The sequence below is a fragment of the Balaenoptera physalus genome (genome assembly GCF_965194825.1).
Source record: "Balaenoptera physalus genome assembly, chromosome: 5".
Classification (NCBI taxonomy): Eukaryota; Metazoa; Chordata; class Mammalia; order Artiodactyla; family Balaenopteridae; genus Balaenoptera; species Balaenoptera physalus.
The window spans coordinates 17,350,990-17,369,047 of record NC_138884.1 but is presented as its reverse complement, the minus strand read 5'-3'; positions in this window follow the sequence as shown (position 1 = coordinate 17,369,047).

The window sequence follows — 18,058 nt, the reverse complement described above, 5'->3', positions numbered from 1 at the left end:
CCTCTTGTCTTGGGCTTTCATTTTTAAAACTTCTTTGACAAAGAAGTAATGGAGGAGGGGGGCAGCCAGACAGTGTTAAATTGTCTAATGAGGAAACTTTACACTAGATATTACATGGGCAATAGAAACAGTCCTTAGACTGTGTACTATAAAACGTATATGTTTCTTTATTTCACATTTTAATATGTCTCAAATGGAGGAAATACTTTCAAACCTCCCCCCTCCCCCAAACTTGTTGTTTCAGGAGTGAAAACCAAGGATGGAATGCAGTTACATTATATACTGGATTTACCATGATAATATCAATTTTGCTGGGTCCTTGAAAGCTCTTAACCCTGATGAATCTAATTATTTGTTTCTCTGGTAGTTCCTAGAAAACAGAGGTGGTATAATCCGGGCCTACAAGGCCCCCAGCCTTCAGGTCCATTTTGTTTGGCCCTCAAAATGTTGGCCCTTGAAGCACTTAAAAAAATAACATTTTAGCCAACTATTTTCAGATAGGCCCATTTTCCTTGAAAAATGGAAGTTGGAAGGTCTGATGATACTGCTTCCTCATTCCTGCATGGTAAAATATCACCTGTGAGTTTATTACTCTTATAAAATTGAAGGGAAAATTAGTTTTGCTTTTCTTTTCCAACTAGAATCTCCATTTCTAACTCTAATAAATATGGCTAATGATCAAATTTTAAGTTTTAATTTAGTTCATTTTCCTAGACATGTTGTGGGTGAAAGGAAATAAAGTGTTTTCTACGTTTTGCCTTGAGATCCTCAAAAAGACGTTCTGTCTGAGATCATGCAAGAATCCACTAAGGTAAGCTTGAAATGATTATAATTATGGGTTTGATCACTACATTTTATGCATTTCTCTCTTCATTTCAACATCTATTATTGAACACCTGTACTGAGGTCAAAACGGTACCATGGGCTTTGAGAGATGCAAAAGGGATATGCAACAGTATTTTCAAATAAGGGTATTAAAGTCTATTTGGAGAAATAACAAATGTACAAAGGAAATAGTACTAAAATAACATGAAACCATGCATATTTAGAAACCAATGAAGGTTGCACAGATAATGTTGTAACTTCAGAGAAGGGAGATATCAATCTAAACCAGAGTGAACAATGAAGACTCCAAGGAAGAGGTGACTCATAAATCGCATGTGTTAGGCCTACAGTCTCGGAAAACAGGACAGAATATTTAAAATAGCAGTGGTATAAAGGCTTCAAGGCAGAGATGATTTTAAAAATATCTACAGGGACTTCCTTGGTGGTGCAGTGCTTAAGAATCCACCTGCCAATGCAGGGGACACAGGTTCGATCCCTGGTCCAGGAAGATCCCACATGCCGCAGAGCAACTAAGCCCGTGCACCACAACTACTGAGCCTGTGCTCTAGAGCCTGCAAGCCACAACTAATGAGCCCATGTGCCACAACTACTGAAGCCCGTGTGCTTAGAGCCTATGCTCTGCAACGAGAGCAGCCACTACAATGAGAAACCCATGCACCGCAGCGAAGAGTAGCCCCCGCTCGCTGCAACTAGAGAAAGCCTATGCACAGCAACGAAGACCCAACACAGCCAAAAATAAATAAATAAATTAATTTAAAAAAATATCTACAAAGAGGCTTGTTTGATATGAATACCTTGGGGTCATGATGAGAGAAAAGGATGAATACACAAGACATTAAAAAGTCATGATAGAATGCAGTAGTTATTTGAAGCAAAGAAAAAAGTGTTACTTCCACCATCACTTTCATTTCATTTTTATAGTTGTTTTCAAATTTAGCATAACTCACTAGTGTTAATAGCCAGTGCGTCATTGGAAAATCCATAATAAAGTAAAGAAGTCACGTAAAACCCTAAGACCTGTCTTAAGCAGCTATGATCTTAGGCAGCAGAGTGTAGAAGGTTTACTAATGCTCCGTTCTTCATCTCTGACATCTAGACCCAGGTGTGATGAAGAAAACCCTCTTCTCACAAACCACTGAGGTTAGGTCACAAAAATAAAGGTGAATACATACGTGCCACTAACTGCACAAACACTCATTCATAGGTAAAAAGACATATCCTTGCGATCAAGGATTTCACAATTGTGAAGAAGAGACAAACACACACATACATGTTAAAGTTCTCTGTATGTGAAAAAGAAATGTGCTATTTACAGTAATAGAACTGTGTACAAGACGTGATAACATGCTCTTTCTAGGAACGTTTACAACATACTTCAATGGAAAAGGTGATTCCTCATTAGGATTTAAACAGAAAAATCAAATTTTGCAAGATACACTGAGACTGAAAGGGTATTCCAGGCAAGAGACATGACATGGGCAAAGGCAGTAAGGCATACACACCTATAATGTTAGGGTAACCACGGGTATTTTTTGATATTATTGGAGGCTGAAGAAAACAGGAGGATAGTGCTGAGAAGTAGAAGAGGGGCAAATAATTAAGGAGTCACAGCTTTGTTCTATTGGCCATGGAGAGCCACTGAAGTGTTAAAGCTAGGAAGAAACATGATAAGATTATTCTGCTTGCAGTGAAGAAAACATTAAATATAGTCTAGTCTAAAGGCAGGAAACTCAGCTGGCTTTCCTCAGAGAGGAAAGCTCTGAGAGCTTTCTAGGAAATAAGATTTACAGGACTTGATTAATTTAGTAATGATAATAATGAGGATGGTAATGATCATAACAATACCTAATGTTTATTGAAACTTATTATATACCATGCTCTTTGCAGAATGCTTTTATTTTCACATTAAACCTTTGAGGTAGGTATGTTTAATTCCCCCAAAACTTGTTTACCTCTAATGTGTCCCAGCTCAGTAACTAGAACCACCTTTCACCCAATAGCTTGATTCAAATGCCGTCACCCTTGATTAATCTTTCCCTTCCACTCTTCCTCCAATTCATCAGTAAAGAATAGTCATTCCTCACAACCTCCATGGCCATAGCCCTTGTCCAATCTGCAGTCATCTCTCTCCAGTATTAACTGAAACTGCTTCCTAACTGGTTTCCTTGTTCTTGTCTGTTTCCCTACATCCTATTCATCCTACAATTGTTGGAGTGACATTCCTCAGGCCTCAGAAACACCAATTGATTCTCATCGTACTTAGACCTAAGTCAGAAGTCCTGTTGAAGACCACCAAGGCCCTACCTGAGCAATCACTGGTCACTTCTCTGACCTAATGTCTGCCAGTTTCCTCCTCCTCTCTCATTCTGCCCAACACATACCTCTTTGTTGTTTCGTGAACACACACAGGCATGTTCTGCTTCAGGGCTTTTGTACTTGTTCTTCTCTCTGTCTGGAACTGTCTTCACAGAATTCCCTCCCACAGAAAGATCTCTGTTCAAACATCATCTCCTAAAAGATGCATTTTGTGACCATTCTATCTAAAATAGCTTCGTTTTCTTTTCTCTACCATCACTCTCTAGCCTCCAACCAACTCTGTTCTTCTTCATTTGTAATTGGGTATTGCTACCCAATGAATATATCTATTATTTGTTAACTGACTATCTTCTCTGGTAATATAAGTAGAGATTTTATTTGGCTTGTTCCCTGTTATATCCCTAGGACCTACGGGCAGTCTCCTGCATTCTGTTGGTATATAATACTTGCTCAATAAATGTAAAAATGAATGAATTAATGGATTAATGCTCTTTTTATAGATGAAGAAACTTTGGCATAGAGAAATAAGTAAATTTCCCAAGCTCCTACAGCTATTAGATGTCAAGAGCCGGGTATTAAGCCTAAGCAATATCACTAAGAACATGCATGTTTATGTGCCTGTGACTTAGTGGAAACTGATTCACAAAAGAAGGTGTTAGAGAAAGACTAGTAAATTCCCTCTCCTTCCCCAATTTACATATTTTAGTTAAAATTTTAGGCTAGATGTGATTTCATAGGAAGGGCATATTCAATATAGCAAAAAATAAAAGCAGATTGAAGATGGAGTCAGTCATTGTGGTGTGCTAGAAAAATGACGACTTGGAGTCAAAAACACTGCTTTCTATTAACCTCCACCACATAGTCATATAGGTGGGCTTCATTCCTCCTATATATAAAAGATAATTTCTAAAGATAATTTCTACCTCAGATATTGTGAAGATCAAATGAGATAATATATGTGAAATATTTTGCAAAATATTATAGCAATGTTGGTTTTCTTTACCACTATAATAGGGCATGATCTGGACTACAGTGAATGCAATGATTGTGGGTTAGAGCATATCGTTTCTTCTCTTCCTAATGTGCTATATATTCTGTTGTGGCCTAGGTGTGTTATATGGCTAAACACCACTTGCCTAGATGCTTTTGGCTCTTGCAGACCCGGCGGTCTCCTGGGAAACCACGTACATACTGGGGAAATTTGGCTCAATCCGTGCTAACTGGCTGATGGAACTGACCTTCTGTCTTACAGAGCATAATTGCAGCCCTTGTATCGAGAGTTGCTAACAGTGAGATCTGCAAAGAAGTTCAGAGACAAATTGACCCTTTGCGCTTTTTTTCCTATTAAATCCATTACAAATTGTTGTGACTGGTTAGTTTAAACAAGCTGAAAACGAGCCTCTTATGTGCATAAAAAACATGTAAAGCAAAGTGGTGTCCCTAGAATTGTTCATTGTTTATTCAAATCAGAGGTGTTGGAAGGACTCGTTTCATGAGAAGTAAAGGGAAAAGTTTAAAAGGTTAGCCATGGCAATTACTGGGAGCGTGTTTTCTGTCTCTTCTCATAGAAACACATGCATCTTATCCTCAATGGCTGCCAGCCTTCTTGTCAGACCAATTACTTTAAAACAATTGTTTCATTTGGAATAGATGCCCCAGCCCAAGTGATTGTCCCTTGTCAGTGACACATTCAATTAAAACAGCTCTGAATAGGAGTTCTGGGGGGCCTACTGTGACTTGTCCAATCTTATCAGTCAACAAAGAACAACCTTGGAGGATTCAGTGCCTACTGGGTCCACTGTCAGTTGGTTCAAACATGTTGCACCTTCCCAGGGTTCCTCAGAGTCTTCCATCCCTGTGCCTTTTACAGCCAATGACGGGCGCCATCTCAGCAGTGTCTGGGTCCACAATGCCAAGAAAGCTTATGGCAGTAAATAAGATGGCAGCTGTGACAGCCTTGACAGCTGGCTGGAGCTCAGGGTGGCAGGCTGAACCACACTGGGAGCAGTTGGAGCAGCAGTGAAGTATGACCACCATTACTGGCTGGCAGATGCCAGTTTCCACACCACTAGTTACTACATGATATGACGGGCACACTTGCCTTATTAGATAGGCAGGCACAACTTTAAACAAACTCTGCGCACCTAGTACGCTGTTTACCTTCCTTTGAGTTCAGGAAAATGTAAACATTCTCATCAAGATGAAAATTCCTTGCCTTTATAGTAGTACATGTACAATTGAAGAAGAATTTTATGAAGTAGCAATAGCAGAGAGTTGAGTGCTCCATATGAGAGCCAGAATCAATGAAAGTAAAACTGATTCCAAAGAAAGGTTTGTTGTGTTGGCTGCCATTTTAGGAGAAGCACTGTGAGTTCACATGTATCTCAGGACTCCTGTGTGTAGAAACTGTACCTGTCCCCCATACCTTTTGCATATTCTCCCATACTCTCTTTTCTTAGGCAAACTTACCATACCTCTGCTTCTTAATTATCTTTCTTATTTTTGAAGAAGAACTGGTTATAAAACAGCCTATTATCAGAGGAGATGTGTGATGTAAAATATATATTATCAAAACAGGTAAAATGAAAAGAAGCTGTTGTATTAAATCATGTGTACCACTGTGAGTTCATAGATAGGGCAAGATGGGTTTCTGTGGCCATGTCAATTCTGTGCAGAATACAGATTTGCTACTTTGTCACAGGGTCAACCAAGGTGGGTGAGCCAGGCTCCAGGTCTGGAAATTTGTCATGGATCTGAAGTTGAAAGCTGTCAGACTAGATCTGACAGCAGCTAGTTTCAGAGCTGAACCTTGTCACAGAGAAAAGTCAACAAAATGACCCAGGCAAAAACTGGTACCACTGCTCTCACATCCCGACCCCGTGGGAGATTGAGCGTGGTTCACCTAAAACCAATTCTCCTAATATCCAATCTGCCCAAATGCCCATTAGGCTAATGATCATATTCCTAATAAAAATCTGTCAAAGATGTAGCATTTCATATATAATAAGATGCCACTCTTAAGCATTTTTAGGATATAGTGGGCTTTTAAAATCTACTTTATAATACTTTAAACATTTAGTCTTAATTGGGTGAAATGTCTTGAAAATCCTCAAAGGTCAGCAAAATAGTCACTATGAAAGTTTATAAAAATGCCTCCAAGCTACTACTATTTTAGTACAGATGAAAAGTTGTATATTTGGTAAGTGAACATTTTAGATGACTGTGTCATTAGGTAAATTGATCATTATGCCAATTGATTTTAAGAAAATTAGTTTTAGGCAATTTGACATTCTCCCCCTTCCCACTCTGAAATTCTAGGATTTTTGATGTGCACAGCAAAGCCACTGCCGAGACAAGGTTTGCTCGGCCCTACCCCCAAACAAGATCAAGATTTCTAATATAAAGTTATGATAAAAGTAGTACAAAAATAATTGAGTATTTGCTATGAGCCAGGTATATGCCGATGTACTCTACATCCATTTATTCAGTAAACATTTATTGAGTATCTACTGTATGCCAGGCACTGTTCTGAGCTATCTCATGTAATCCTCACACTGACCTTGTGGTTTATCCCCAAATGTGTCTGGGGATGGGGCTGGAACTGAAGTATAGAGAAGCTAAGTAATTGCTTAATTAAGTGGTGAAGGTGGGTTTTGAACCCAGGCAGTCTGGGTCAGTGCTTTACTGCCTCAGCAGATAGGCCCTGCTGAGAAGTCATTAACTACAGCTCTAGGTGATTTTTCAAGCTGAGCAGGTTGTGGGGATGTAGGTGATATCCCCTGTATGGTTAAAAAAAAATGTTAGGGTTATGCCTTCTCAGCGATAGCATTACTGGAAGATCAAAAATCTGCTTGAGAGTGGTTCCTTTCTCTGAGTGTGTCTAATGATCTCCAGATCCTAAACAGATGAAAGAGAGTACCTATCAAAATGAGCATATAATGAGCAAGAAACTCCAGATGAATCCTATTAAAAGAACAGCAGTATGACACGCTAATAATGTTCATATTCCTTCTCCATGCTGTCCAGTTGTTGATGGAGACCCAAACTCTGTTTCCTCACCTTCCTGCCTTAATACTCCTGCGATGGATGGGAGCTGAATGTTTGAAGATGTCACTCCAAGAAGGACATTTTTGCTGGCATTCTGTGCAAGCTGCCATAAGTCGGAGCTGGCGATGGGGATCATGTATGTGTTTTCATGCTGTTGACCAGGTGAGTGACCTGGACCATCAGAAATATACTACACTAACGCAGTATCCAATATTTGGTGCTAAACATCAGAGACCTTCTGGACAATGGAAATTGTTAACCAGTGGCAGTACTTTCAGTGTCCTTCGTTAAATAAAACTTCCATTATGAGATAATTATAATGAATCCTAATGCATAGTTCTCATGTAAATTTGTTAGTAAACAAACAAACATATATATATATGTGTGTGTGTGTGTATTATATATATATATATAACTAATTGGAAATTTAGGAAACAATAGCAAAACAGAAAAAAGAAGGAAGAACACTTCAGATTGGAGTTATTTAAAACTTAAAATTAGTATTGCTTGATTTAAGCTTTAATTTGCAAGACGAAGATAAAGATAAGAAAGAAATTTTGGTATGGCTAAAGAAATATTTGCAAAAGGTAAAATGTACCTGCAATGCAACTGACCAACTGGGGACACTTTTCACAGAAGTAAAATGTCTTCCTGAGCTCAGCTGGTGATCAGTTTATGCCCTGAAGCATGATTATAATGTTAACCTTGAAAGGTCCTAATGAAATGAGTTTGGTGGTCTCAGTCTACATATTTTTGTATGCACCAGTTCACGCCTTGGAACATATCTTGATGGACTCTCTGCAGAATAGCACAGCATGTATTTGAGATTACAGTGTGACCCCCAGTCTCCACACTGTAACTCCTATTTTTTCCTGCATGATTCACCTCTCAAAATTCAGCCCAGAAGGGAGAAATGACTACTTAGTGACAGTCTGTACATTATTGATGGGGCAATAGGGTGGTAAAGAGATAACCCTAGGTGTCTTGTTTGCCAGTTGATTAACCAGAGTGAGTGCGTTCCCTAGGGAAAACATGTTTTGCAGAAAACCAGTTATCCATTCAGTCCCTCACTAATGACAATACTGCAACATTTGAGACATTCCTCTTTCCTCAAAAGCTTGGTGGAGTATGACTCTTTAAATCAGACTGCAAATTAAGACATAAAATTAAAATTGAGACGCATGCATACCATTTGGGTCAATGAAGTACTATTAAGAACTTAGGTTGAGGTAAATGACTGAATTATATTATTTGTATTTCACTGTAAAGATGACAGGTCTCCTGGGTAATCTTTCTACGTTTTAAGGCAAGAAATCTTTATATGTCTGGAAGGGATATGAGATTGCTATACCTATTACATTTGATTCAAATAAAATATTTAGAATAAAGTAATCACATTATAGGTTAAAGCTTTAGTATTTTAAGGGCTGTCTAGTGAAGTTCTAATGTGATGGTGCCACTCTTTCTTAAAACAGGGGCGATCAAGTTGCAGCTGTCCAATCTTCTGTATTAACTTTCGAACCAGTTTGGTAATGTCAGCAGTTTATTCTCAGTATCCTGGAGGAAAAGACATTTAACTTCTCTTGAATCCACTGCTTCATGACATAAACCAACTCAGGATGCCCTTCTGTTATATTATACAGAACTAGAATGTTGGATAGAATTCAGTAGCAAAGCTTTTTCACAACCAAAAACTTTGCATGTCTCACTCCTCTGAACATGAGTGTCAGGCTGATAAATAGCTTGCATTCTTTATATTTAACTTCTCTGAATGGAATTCAAGATTTTCTTCTCTGAGGCCATCAGAAATTTATGAACCATTTTTCTTTTCTATAGTCTTCAGAGAGGAATCTACTTGTATAAAGAAGACTCCAAGGCATCTGTCATTTTACAGAGTGAGACCATTAGCAGGTATTGAATACGAAACTAAGATTTTAGGAGTTCTGAGGAACTGTGGAATCAGAGCACCTGTAGTTAAAGAACAGAGACTAAGCACAAACATTTTATTCTCCCTCACTGAACATCTTTTCTTTTGTGTCTTACAGAAAACTCAAATTATAAAATTATTCAGATGTTAGCAACTTCTTTGAAAATTTCTGTTAGTTATCATGTTTTAGTAGTGTTATCTCCACACATCACTGCTCTTTTCTTAACATACTTAAGGAATGTTGGGTTCAAAATCCCCTGTGACTTCAGCATTTCTCCTCCTGGCTAATGCAAGAAATTCAGATAAGAATAAAATAAAAGAAGGAGATGAATTATTTAGCCTGCAGAAGAGAAGACTAAATGGGTTTGAGGATCAAGAAGGAAATTTAATGATAATTTTCATGTACAGAACAGATATTATACAGAGATTGATGGCTAGCTATTCTCTACATTTTCTGAGATCATAATAAGAAGAAATAAAATAGGAGAGACTAAGGCAGCAATGAGGAAACATTTCCTGATGTTGAAGTTTGTTGATTATGAATATGTTCAGTTTGTCATTCAATATTTATTAAGTTTCTACTATATGAAGTCATTGTTGCCTGGGATGGAATTGTTTACTTAGGGGTCTTCTTAGAATATATTTACATTTTGTTTGAAATGATTTATCTGGTCTTGTTTAGAGATAGAGAAACAGATCATCGGCTTTATGATTTTTGTAACTTACTTCAAAGACTCACAGCAGAAAAAATAAGATGCTGATACAAATTTTCACACAAACGTAACATAGATTTTCCCAACATCCATCTTAAGAAACATAGAGAAGAGCAGTTAAATATAAGCTCCCATCAATGTAATCATTGAAGCTCCAATACCTTTAAACCTCTTTTTTAATCAGGGTCAAATTATGGCTGATTAATCTCTTTGAGTTCCATTAATGTTCTCTTGGATAGCTGACCATATCAAGTCTCATTGTTTTGGTGGCTTTAGCTACCATTTTAGGGGCTCGTCCTGAATAAAATGATGACCATTGACTTGGGCTAAGATACTTATCCCTCTGGTTTGCTACAAATGCCACACTAACCTGCTGGTTACTCAACTCCAGTTTCTCCTTGATGGATATCACTCTTCTCTCCGTTTAAGACATTTATTCCTCTGACCCCAAATCTACATTATCACTAAAGTTAAGGAAGGTCTCTTCCTCATTAGAAAAATCATTACTTATTAAGCTCCTAAGTGGTGAGGATGTGCTCTTTCAGTTAGGACAGTTTCTACTTTTTGCTGAGTTTGAGGAAAATACATGAGATGCAATATTTTATGTGGACGTAAAACTGAAAATCCTAACTGACAATTCAGAAGTATGTAATAACTGACCTCAATCAATTAAAACACTTATTTTGAATGAGCTCCTGCCTCCCAAGGTACCCCTCCTCGTGTTTGCTGTATTCTTGGTTGTCTCCATTGCTAAAAAGAATCTCAAGTCATGGATCCTGGGGCTGTAAGTTACAAAACCATCCTACCATTTTCCAATTACAAATTAACTCATCTTGTAAATACAGCACCTGGTCACCAGTTTTTCAGCTGTGCTTTTTCGTAGTTTTCTCTCTCCCATTTCATTTAGATAGGTGGAAGTACTGAATTTTAAAAGAACCCATTAGGGTTACAAAGACGTACATTTTAGTACTCAGAAAACATTTGCTTTGGGAATTCCCTGGTGGTCCAATGGTTAGGACTTTGTGCTTTCACTGCCGAAGGCGCAGGTTCGGTCCCTGGGAGGGGAACTACCATCCCCCAAGCCACGCAGCACAGCCAAAACAAAACATTTGCTTTTGCATATGATCCTCATAAATAACTTGCAGCCATGATATAGTTAAATAGCATACACCTAGACCAGGTCAGGGAGAAAAAGGAGTCAAAAATGTGTGTGTGTTTTTCAAAGTGACCCGAATTCATAAATGTGATTCTACCCTTATTGGAGGAATAAATAAAGGTTTATTAAGTCAGAGCTAAAATTAAACATTTTCAAAATCTGAATAGTTACTGAACAGTATTTTTGTCTACTGTAGCCTGACAATATATAGGAAACTGACAAACAGCTTCAGAGAAAAACCAGAGGAAATGCTTTCCTCAGGAATTTGAGGTATAAAGAAGGTATGCAACTTCCCCAAGGCACAGCCTGGGTGGCAGAGAGGAGATTCATATTTACACAAGTCTAAGTCCAAAACACATGCTTTTTCCTCCATACAACTCAACTTTTACAGTGAATTTTAAATGATCTCACTATGTCTCGTAATACTTCAGTTCAAAATTGTAAATGTGTTGACGGCTTCAGTTGATCACTGCCTCTCCCCGAAGCCCTGTGTTTTTCACTTGGTTTCTAGGACACAACTTCTCTGGGTTTTCCTCTTGCCTTAGGAGTAATTCTGTTTTCCAAACTTGTTCTTGGAAGGCCACAGGCCTTAGTACTTCCACCTATTCATATTAAACACTTACTTCTTTGGAGATCTCATGAAATCTTGTGGCTTTAAATATGATCTATGTGCCAATGGCACCAAATTTATATCTATGTTTTAGAACTTTACCTTGAACTCCAGACATATATTCAACTGTCTACTCAATAGCTCCCGTTGGATGTCTAATAGATATCTCATATTCAACATGCCCAAAATTGAACTCCTAACTCTGCCTTCCTGCCACAAACCTGCTCTACTTTAGTCTTTGTCATATTAATGGCAACTCTGCCCTACAGTTGTTTAGATTCAGGTCCTTAGAATCCTCTTTTACTTTTTGCTTTCTCTATACCTCACATCTAATTTATGAGAAAGTTGGTGTGGCTCTACCTTCAAATATTTCCAGAACTAGACCACCCCTAAACATTTCTACTGTTCCTACGGTTATTTCCACAGCACCATCATCTCTGGCCTGGGTTACTACTGTAATCTCCTAACATTCTTCCTTCTTCCACTCCTGCTTCCTACAGTCTGCTCCCAGCAGAACAGCAAGGATGATTCTGTTTTACCATGGATGATGGAACAGTTCTACTCCACTCTCCAAAGTTTCTCAATATTTCTTAGAGTTAAAGCTATAATCCTTACAGAGTCCTTCAAGGATCTACCAGATTTGACCCTCTGTTACCTTGCTGACAGTACTGCCTGTTGCCTGCTCCCTTCCTCTTCTCCAGTCACCTGTGCCAGAATTCTTACCTATTCCTCACATACTCCAGGTAGCACCTGACTCAAAGTCTTCGTAGTGGCTCTTGCTTCTTTCTCCAGATATCTGCATGGCTCACTCCTTGATTTCCTTCAGCTCTTTCCTTGTATGTCAGTTGAGGAGGACTTTGACTACTCCTTCCCTTCCAATCTTCCTTACCCTGCACTATTTTATCCCATACCATTTAACACTTTCTAGAGTACTATGTAATTTAATTATTATGTTCATTTTTTACATTTTCTCTCTACTCACTAAAACATAAGCTCCCACAAAGCAGGTTTTTCTACTGCTTTGTTGTTGGATGAATTCCCATAGCATGGAATGATATCTGATGCAGTGGGCAGTCAGTTAATATTTTGAGAAAGAAAAAAAGAAATAAATGAATGAATAAATGAAAACAGAAAGAAAAGAGGAAAGAGAAACAGGAAGGAAAGAAGGTAACTAAGAAGAAAAAGGGTTTATTACTATTATTATGGAATCTACATACTATCTCTTACTTAAGGTGATAGCTCATTCTCTGATTAAACTATGGAAATTTAAAACTTTGGAATAGGGACTTTCCTGGTGGCTCAGTGGTTAAGAATCCGCCTGCCAATGCAGGGGACATGGGTTCAATCCCTGGTCCGGGAAGATCCCACATGCCGTGGAGCAACTAAGCCCGTGTGCCACAACTACTGAGCCTGTGCTCTAGAGCCCACGAGCCACAACTACTGAGCCCGCGCGCCTAGAGCCCGTGTGCTGCAACGAGAAGCCACCGCAATGAGAAAACCGGCGCACTACAACGAAGAGCAGCCTCTGCTCGCTGCAACTTGAGAAAGCCCACGTGCAGCAACAAAGACCCAATGCAGACAAAAATAAAAATAAATTAATAAAAAAAACCAACCAAACAAAAAACTTTGGAATAATCATTTATAATAATTATAGTGAGAGTATTTGGGGTGGTATTTTTAAACTATTGGATGTTAATTTTAAAATGCAGGTGTTGGGCTTCCCTGGTGGCACAGTGGTTGGGAGTCTGCCTGCCAATGAGGGGGACGTGGGTTCGAGCCCTGGTCTGGGAGGATCCCACATGCCGCGGAGCGACTGGGCCCGTGAGCCACAATCGCTGAGCCTGTGCGTCTGGAGCCTGTGCTCCACAACAAGAGAGGCCGCGATAGTGGGAGGCCCGCACACCGTGATGAGGAGTGGCCCCCACTTGCCGCAGCTAGAGGGGGCCCTCGCACAGAAACGGGGACCCAACACAGCCATAAATGAATTAAAAAAAAAAAAATGCAGGTGTTTACCAATGCCAAAAGATGCCTACGGAAACATGAGGACTAAATGTAATGCATCCTGAATGGGATTCTGGACACCTCACCACCACCCTATACATCTGAAACTGATTTGATCAACTGAATGTTGTAACTTTTCTGTATTCAACAATTTCCCTTAAAAGTAATATTTCTCCTATCTAGCTTACTTACTATCTCTTCATTCCAAGCCACCATTCTGCTTTAAAATTCCATCATTTATTTTTGTCATCCTCTGTTATTCTCCCATTATATCAGTAATACCACAGACTAATATACTCCCATTGCCCAACAAAGTTTCTGGCATATGATATAAAACAATATTTGTTGTGTGAATAAATAAGAAATATATAGGTAATAGTCATTCTCAGATTATTATGTGGAAATCATATATTATCCCTATCAAATTCTTCTAAGATCTGTTGAAAAGTTGGTAGAATGCTCTGGCATCAGAATTATAAACACTGATTTGTTCTCTTTGACTTTTCTCAATATAATTTATGGCAATGGATACCAGCACACTAAAATGTGCTATGCATGATGGTTGTCACTTTTTCCTTATTGTGTCTATGACTGAGTTCTCAAAATAAGAAACAACAAACACTGTATGTGTATATATTTTGTCTCTTTCTCTTCTGAAAATGTCATCTAGCTATTTTCTCTTCATTACTTTCTACGGATATTGTTTGTTTATTAATTTTTGTGTTAAAATGAAATTTAAAGGTGAATTTTGGGGTCTGGCCAATAGTTTAGAATCCAATCATTAATAAAAGCAGCAGGATCTGATAGTGTTTTGAGGAGATATTCTATCTGAAATTCTTTCACTGGATGAGGATTTTAAAGCAACCCCTTCAAACCAAAATGTCTATGCTCTATTTTGAGAACTTGGAACTAACCACACCCATTTTTAGGCTGTATTCTTAGACCATATTCAGCTCTCTCTCTTCCTTGTGCTCTTTGCTAATTTCTGTATATTATTTCTGCACATTCATACCTCTTCTTAAAGGTAGAGAAGATATTTCTTCTCCTACCCAATAACTAGAATAGTATTTTGTATGAAACAGATGTTGAATTAATCTGATTAAATATATTACAATTTGTGAAATGAATAGAATGAACATTATACTATTTCTACTAAAATTTATAATGCTTCAGTATGCTGCCAAATGGCCACGTGTATTCTTGATTTCCTGTCAATCATTAAACACATATTTTATTGTTCCATTTTACTTCATTGTTCAGAATTACCCATTTCAGCCATAATTTATTACTTGTTCTATGCTATTTAGGTCTACTTGCTGGTTCTAAATGACCACAATATCATTTTACAGATATAATTCATACTAGATAGAAAGCTTAATACAGCTTCTCAACATTTGATCACTTCATAATGTCATGTTTTTGGATTAATGGTATATTGTATCCTATTTCACTAAGTTAAAATGAGGGTCTAATAAAAATTATAGTACCTAGAAAGTATAATTTTAGCATTTAAAATAACTGAGAGAATATATCTAGAAGTCACATTTTCCCTTAATTGATCACTGTAGGAAACTTCTGATGGTGCTGTTGTTGAGTGGAGGTCACTGTCAAGGAGCATGATGTAATATATCACAGGACTCATGGGCAGATATTAGTTGAAACTGGCTTTTCCAGAACCTTCCTGTCTTCCATGTCTTCCATTTCTAAGAGATGTGTAAGTATGTAACTTTCAATTTCATAAGAACTTTATTCACTTGTAATTAGATCATTTGACAGAACCCACTGTCTTGAATCACATTTTTTCCTATTTTGGGCTATTGAGAGTTTAGCTAAGCTACTTCATGGTATTGCTGCCTTGACATCCATTTTGTTTGGCCAAGTGACCTGCAGGGCTCTTAAACCAACACTAGCCCCTCATGTAAATGCATGCCCTAGATAAGAGCTCAGAGTCACAAGCAAATGTTAAGTTCCTGATATGACTACTCCAACTGCCCTTGTGATCAACAGTCGCCCAGCCTCCCAGGGCCTTTCCCTTGTGCTTAGATAAGACCCCCATGCAACTTAACCAAAGCTGTGCTCTTTTGGTTTGAATTGACCAGTCTGGCTTTAGCCTTGGAACCCCAAAGCACTCTGTCCAAGGACCCTAGTAAAGGCATGTACCCCAGATGCTATGGCTCTGTCTGTACTCTGCCTTGGCCTCCCCATGTAGTCCCTTGAGGCATGCCATGCTTCCCCCAGGACCTGTGAGTAATAAACCTTTATATCAATTTCTCTTTTGGTCTGTCGTTAAACTGTGATTCACCATCTGGCACCCTATGCTCCACTTAACAAATGTTAATTTAACAAAATCAGAACATGGGAAAATTCATTTGCTAAAATACAATATAAATATCAAATTGAGCGAATTCATCCAGATATTTTCTTCTTATGGACAGAAGCTCGATAGATATTAAGCCCCTAAAAGGAGGACTGTAATTCTAGTGAGAAGAAATATATTGGGTAAAAAGATTATGGAAAACAATGTGAAAACACTTAAGCAAGTACAGAATGGTATGGGGAAAATTTGGCATGGATTGATAAAAAGAAAGGTGAATGTCAGACTTAACAAACCAATTAACTTTCATCAGGCAGGAGAGTCAATGAGTTCTTGACAGGGGTAAAGTAATAGACATAATTTGTTTACAGACTAAAAAACCTCTTTGACATGCTACCACATCATAGACAAGAACATGAAATTAGCAAGTTATTTATGGAGACATTATACATTGAGTGAAAAAAAGTGCACAATGGTGAAGAACACTGACAGGCATTCCAGATTACATAGAAGGAAGACCTAAATGGAAAGAGGGGGCTGCAGCTGTGCCCACACAACATATCTGCTCAGAGAGACATCTGTTAAAGGGAACAAAATTGAAAGTTGGGAGGAAGCTAGCATTGTCAATCAAGAGTATTGATTCAAACAAATTAGGATCAAATTGGGTCTGTTATTAGAAATTTATTCCCTTGATTTTTTAATGGCTTTGAATTCCTTAGAAAATATGAAAGAGTTTTTCATCAGCAATAGCTGTATCTTTCGTGCCAAAATGGATTTCACACACTAATGGATGATTAGAATATTCTGTTTAAAGGACATATACAAAAAAGGGGAGGGCAGATCTTCACTGCCTTCCTTCAATCCTTCCTTCAGTCATATATTTAGATATATTTTCTCTTCTTTCTTCTTCACTTCATGTTTTCCCATACCTATGAGCCCAGACCAGCACAGCATTATGTCTTACACATTTTGTATACTCCAAAGAAATCCCATTTTTCATATTTTCATATCAGTACTGGGTCAGATTCCAACATTTTTATACCTCAAATATTTTAATAATTTTCCAAGGTAAGACAAATTCTTAAGTATCTAACTTCAAAATTGGTTCCTTTTCATATAATTCCAAACTGGGTTACTGACATAATCCCCCAGAAGGTTAATTTTGACCCCTCCTTTTCCTTCCCCTATCCAGGGGCTTCCTTAGTATGTCTATACTTTTTCTCCATTTTTCTCAAACTGATTTTATTCAAGCCTCTAATACTGCTAACCTATATTATTCCAATCAGTACTAACAGCATCCAATTATATGTTTATTCTTCAAAACTTGCACCATGCTAATGGTTTTATAAAAATTATTTTTCATAATTTTTATAATACTACGTCAAGAAAGGTGTTAATATGTCAGTTTACAAGTAAGGGGAAGGAGACTTAGAAAGGCTAACAAACGCTGCAGGCCACACAATTGGAAGAGAAGGATCCAGGATTCAACTGATACTCTAGTGACACTTTTCTCTGATAGTTCCTGTAATTGTTTCCTATCTGATGTCCTTGCTTTACTTAATAGACCCTTTATATTGGGTTGGCCAAAAAGTTCGTTCGGGGTTTTCACAAGCTATCATGGAAAACCCCAAACGAACTTTTTGGCCAACCCAATATTACTACAAAAACACTTTTTAAAAGATTATTTGACTTTGAATTTAAATCCCTTCAGTGCAGTCCACTCTTATCCATATTGCCTTCTGGTTAAAGTCTAAACTCCTTAGCATGTCATATCAAATTCTCCCTGACCTGGTCTCTTAGGCCCCATCTCCTTTCATTCCCCACCTAACAGCTCCAGTCATACTAAACTACTAATTTCCTTTCTGGCAAGTTTTTGTCCTGACCTTCATGTTGTTACAGCTCCCTTAGAACCTCCTCCCTCATTATCCACTGGAGGATGTGTCATAATTTCACCTTCTCTGTCACATTCCATTGTTTGTGGTTAAGCCTCTTTCAGGAGGATGCTATCATTTATTTCTGCTACTGCAATGCCTAACACAGTGACTTTCACATAGGAAATGCTCAATAAGAGACTGCTGAATTAATGTACAGACATATCCCAATGATTTCCCTCTGTCTTATTATATGA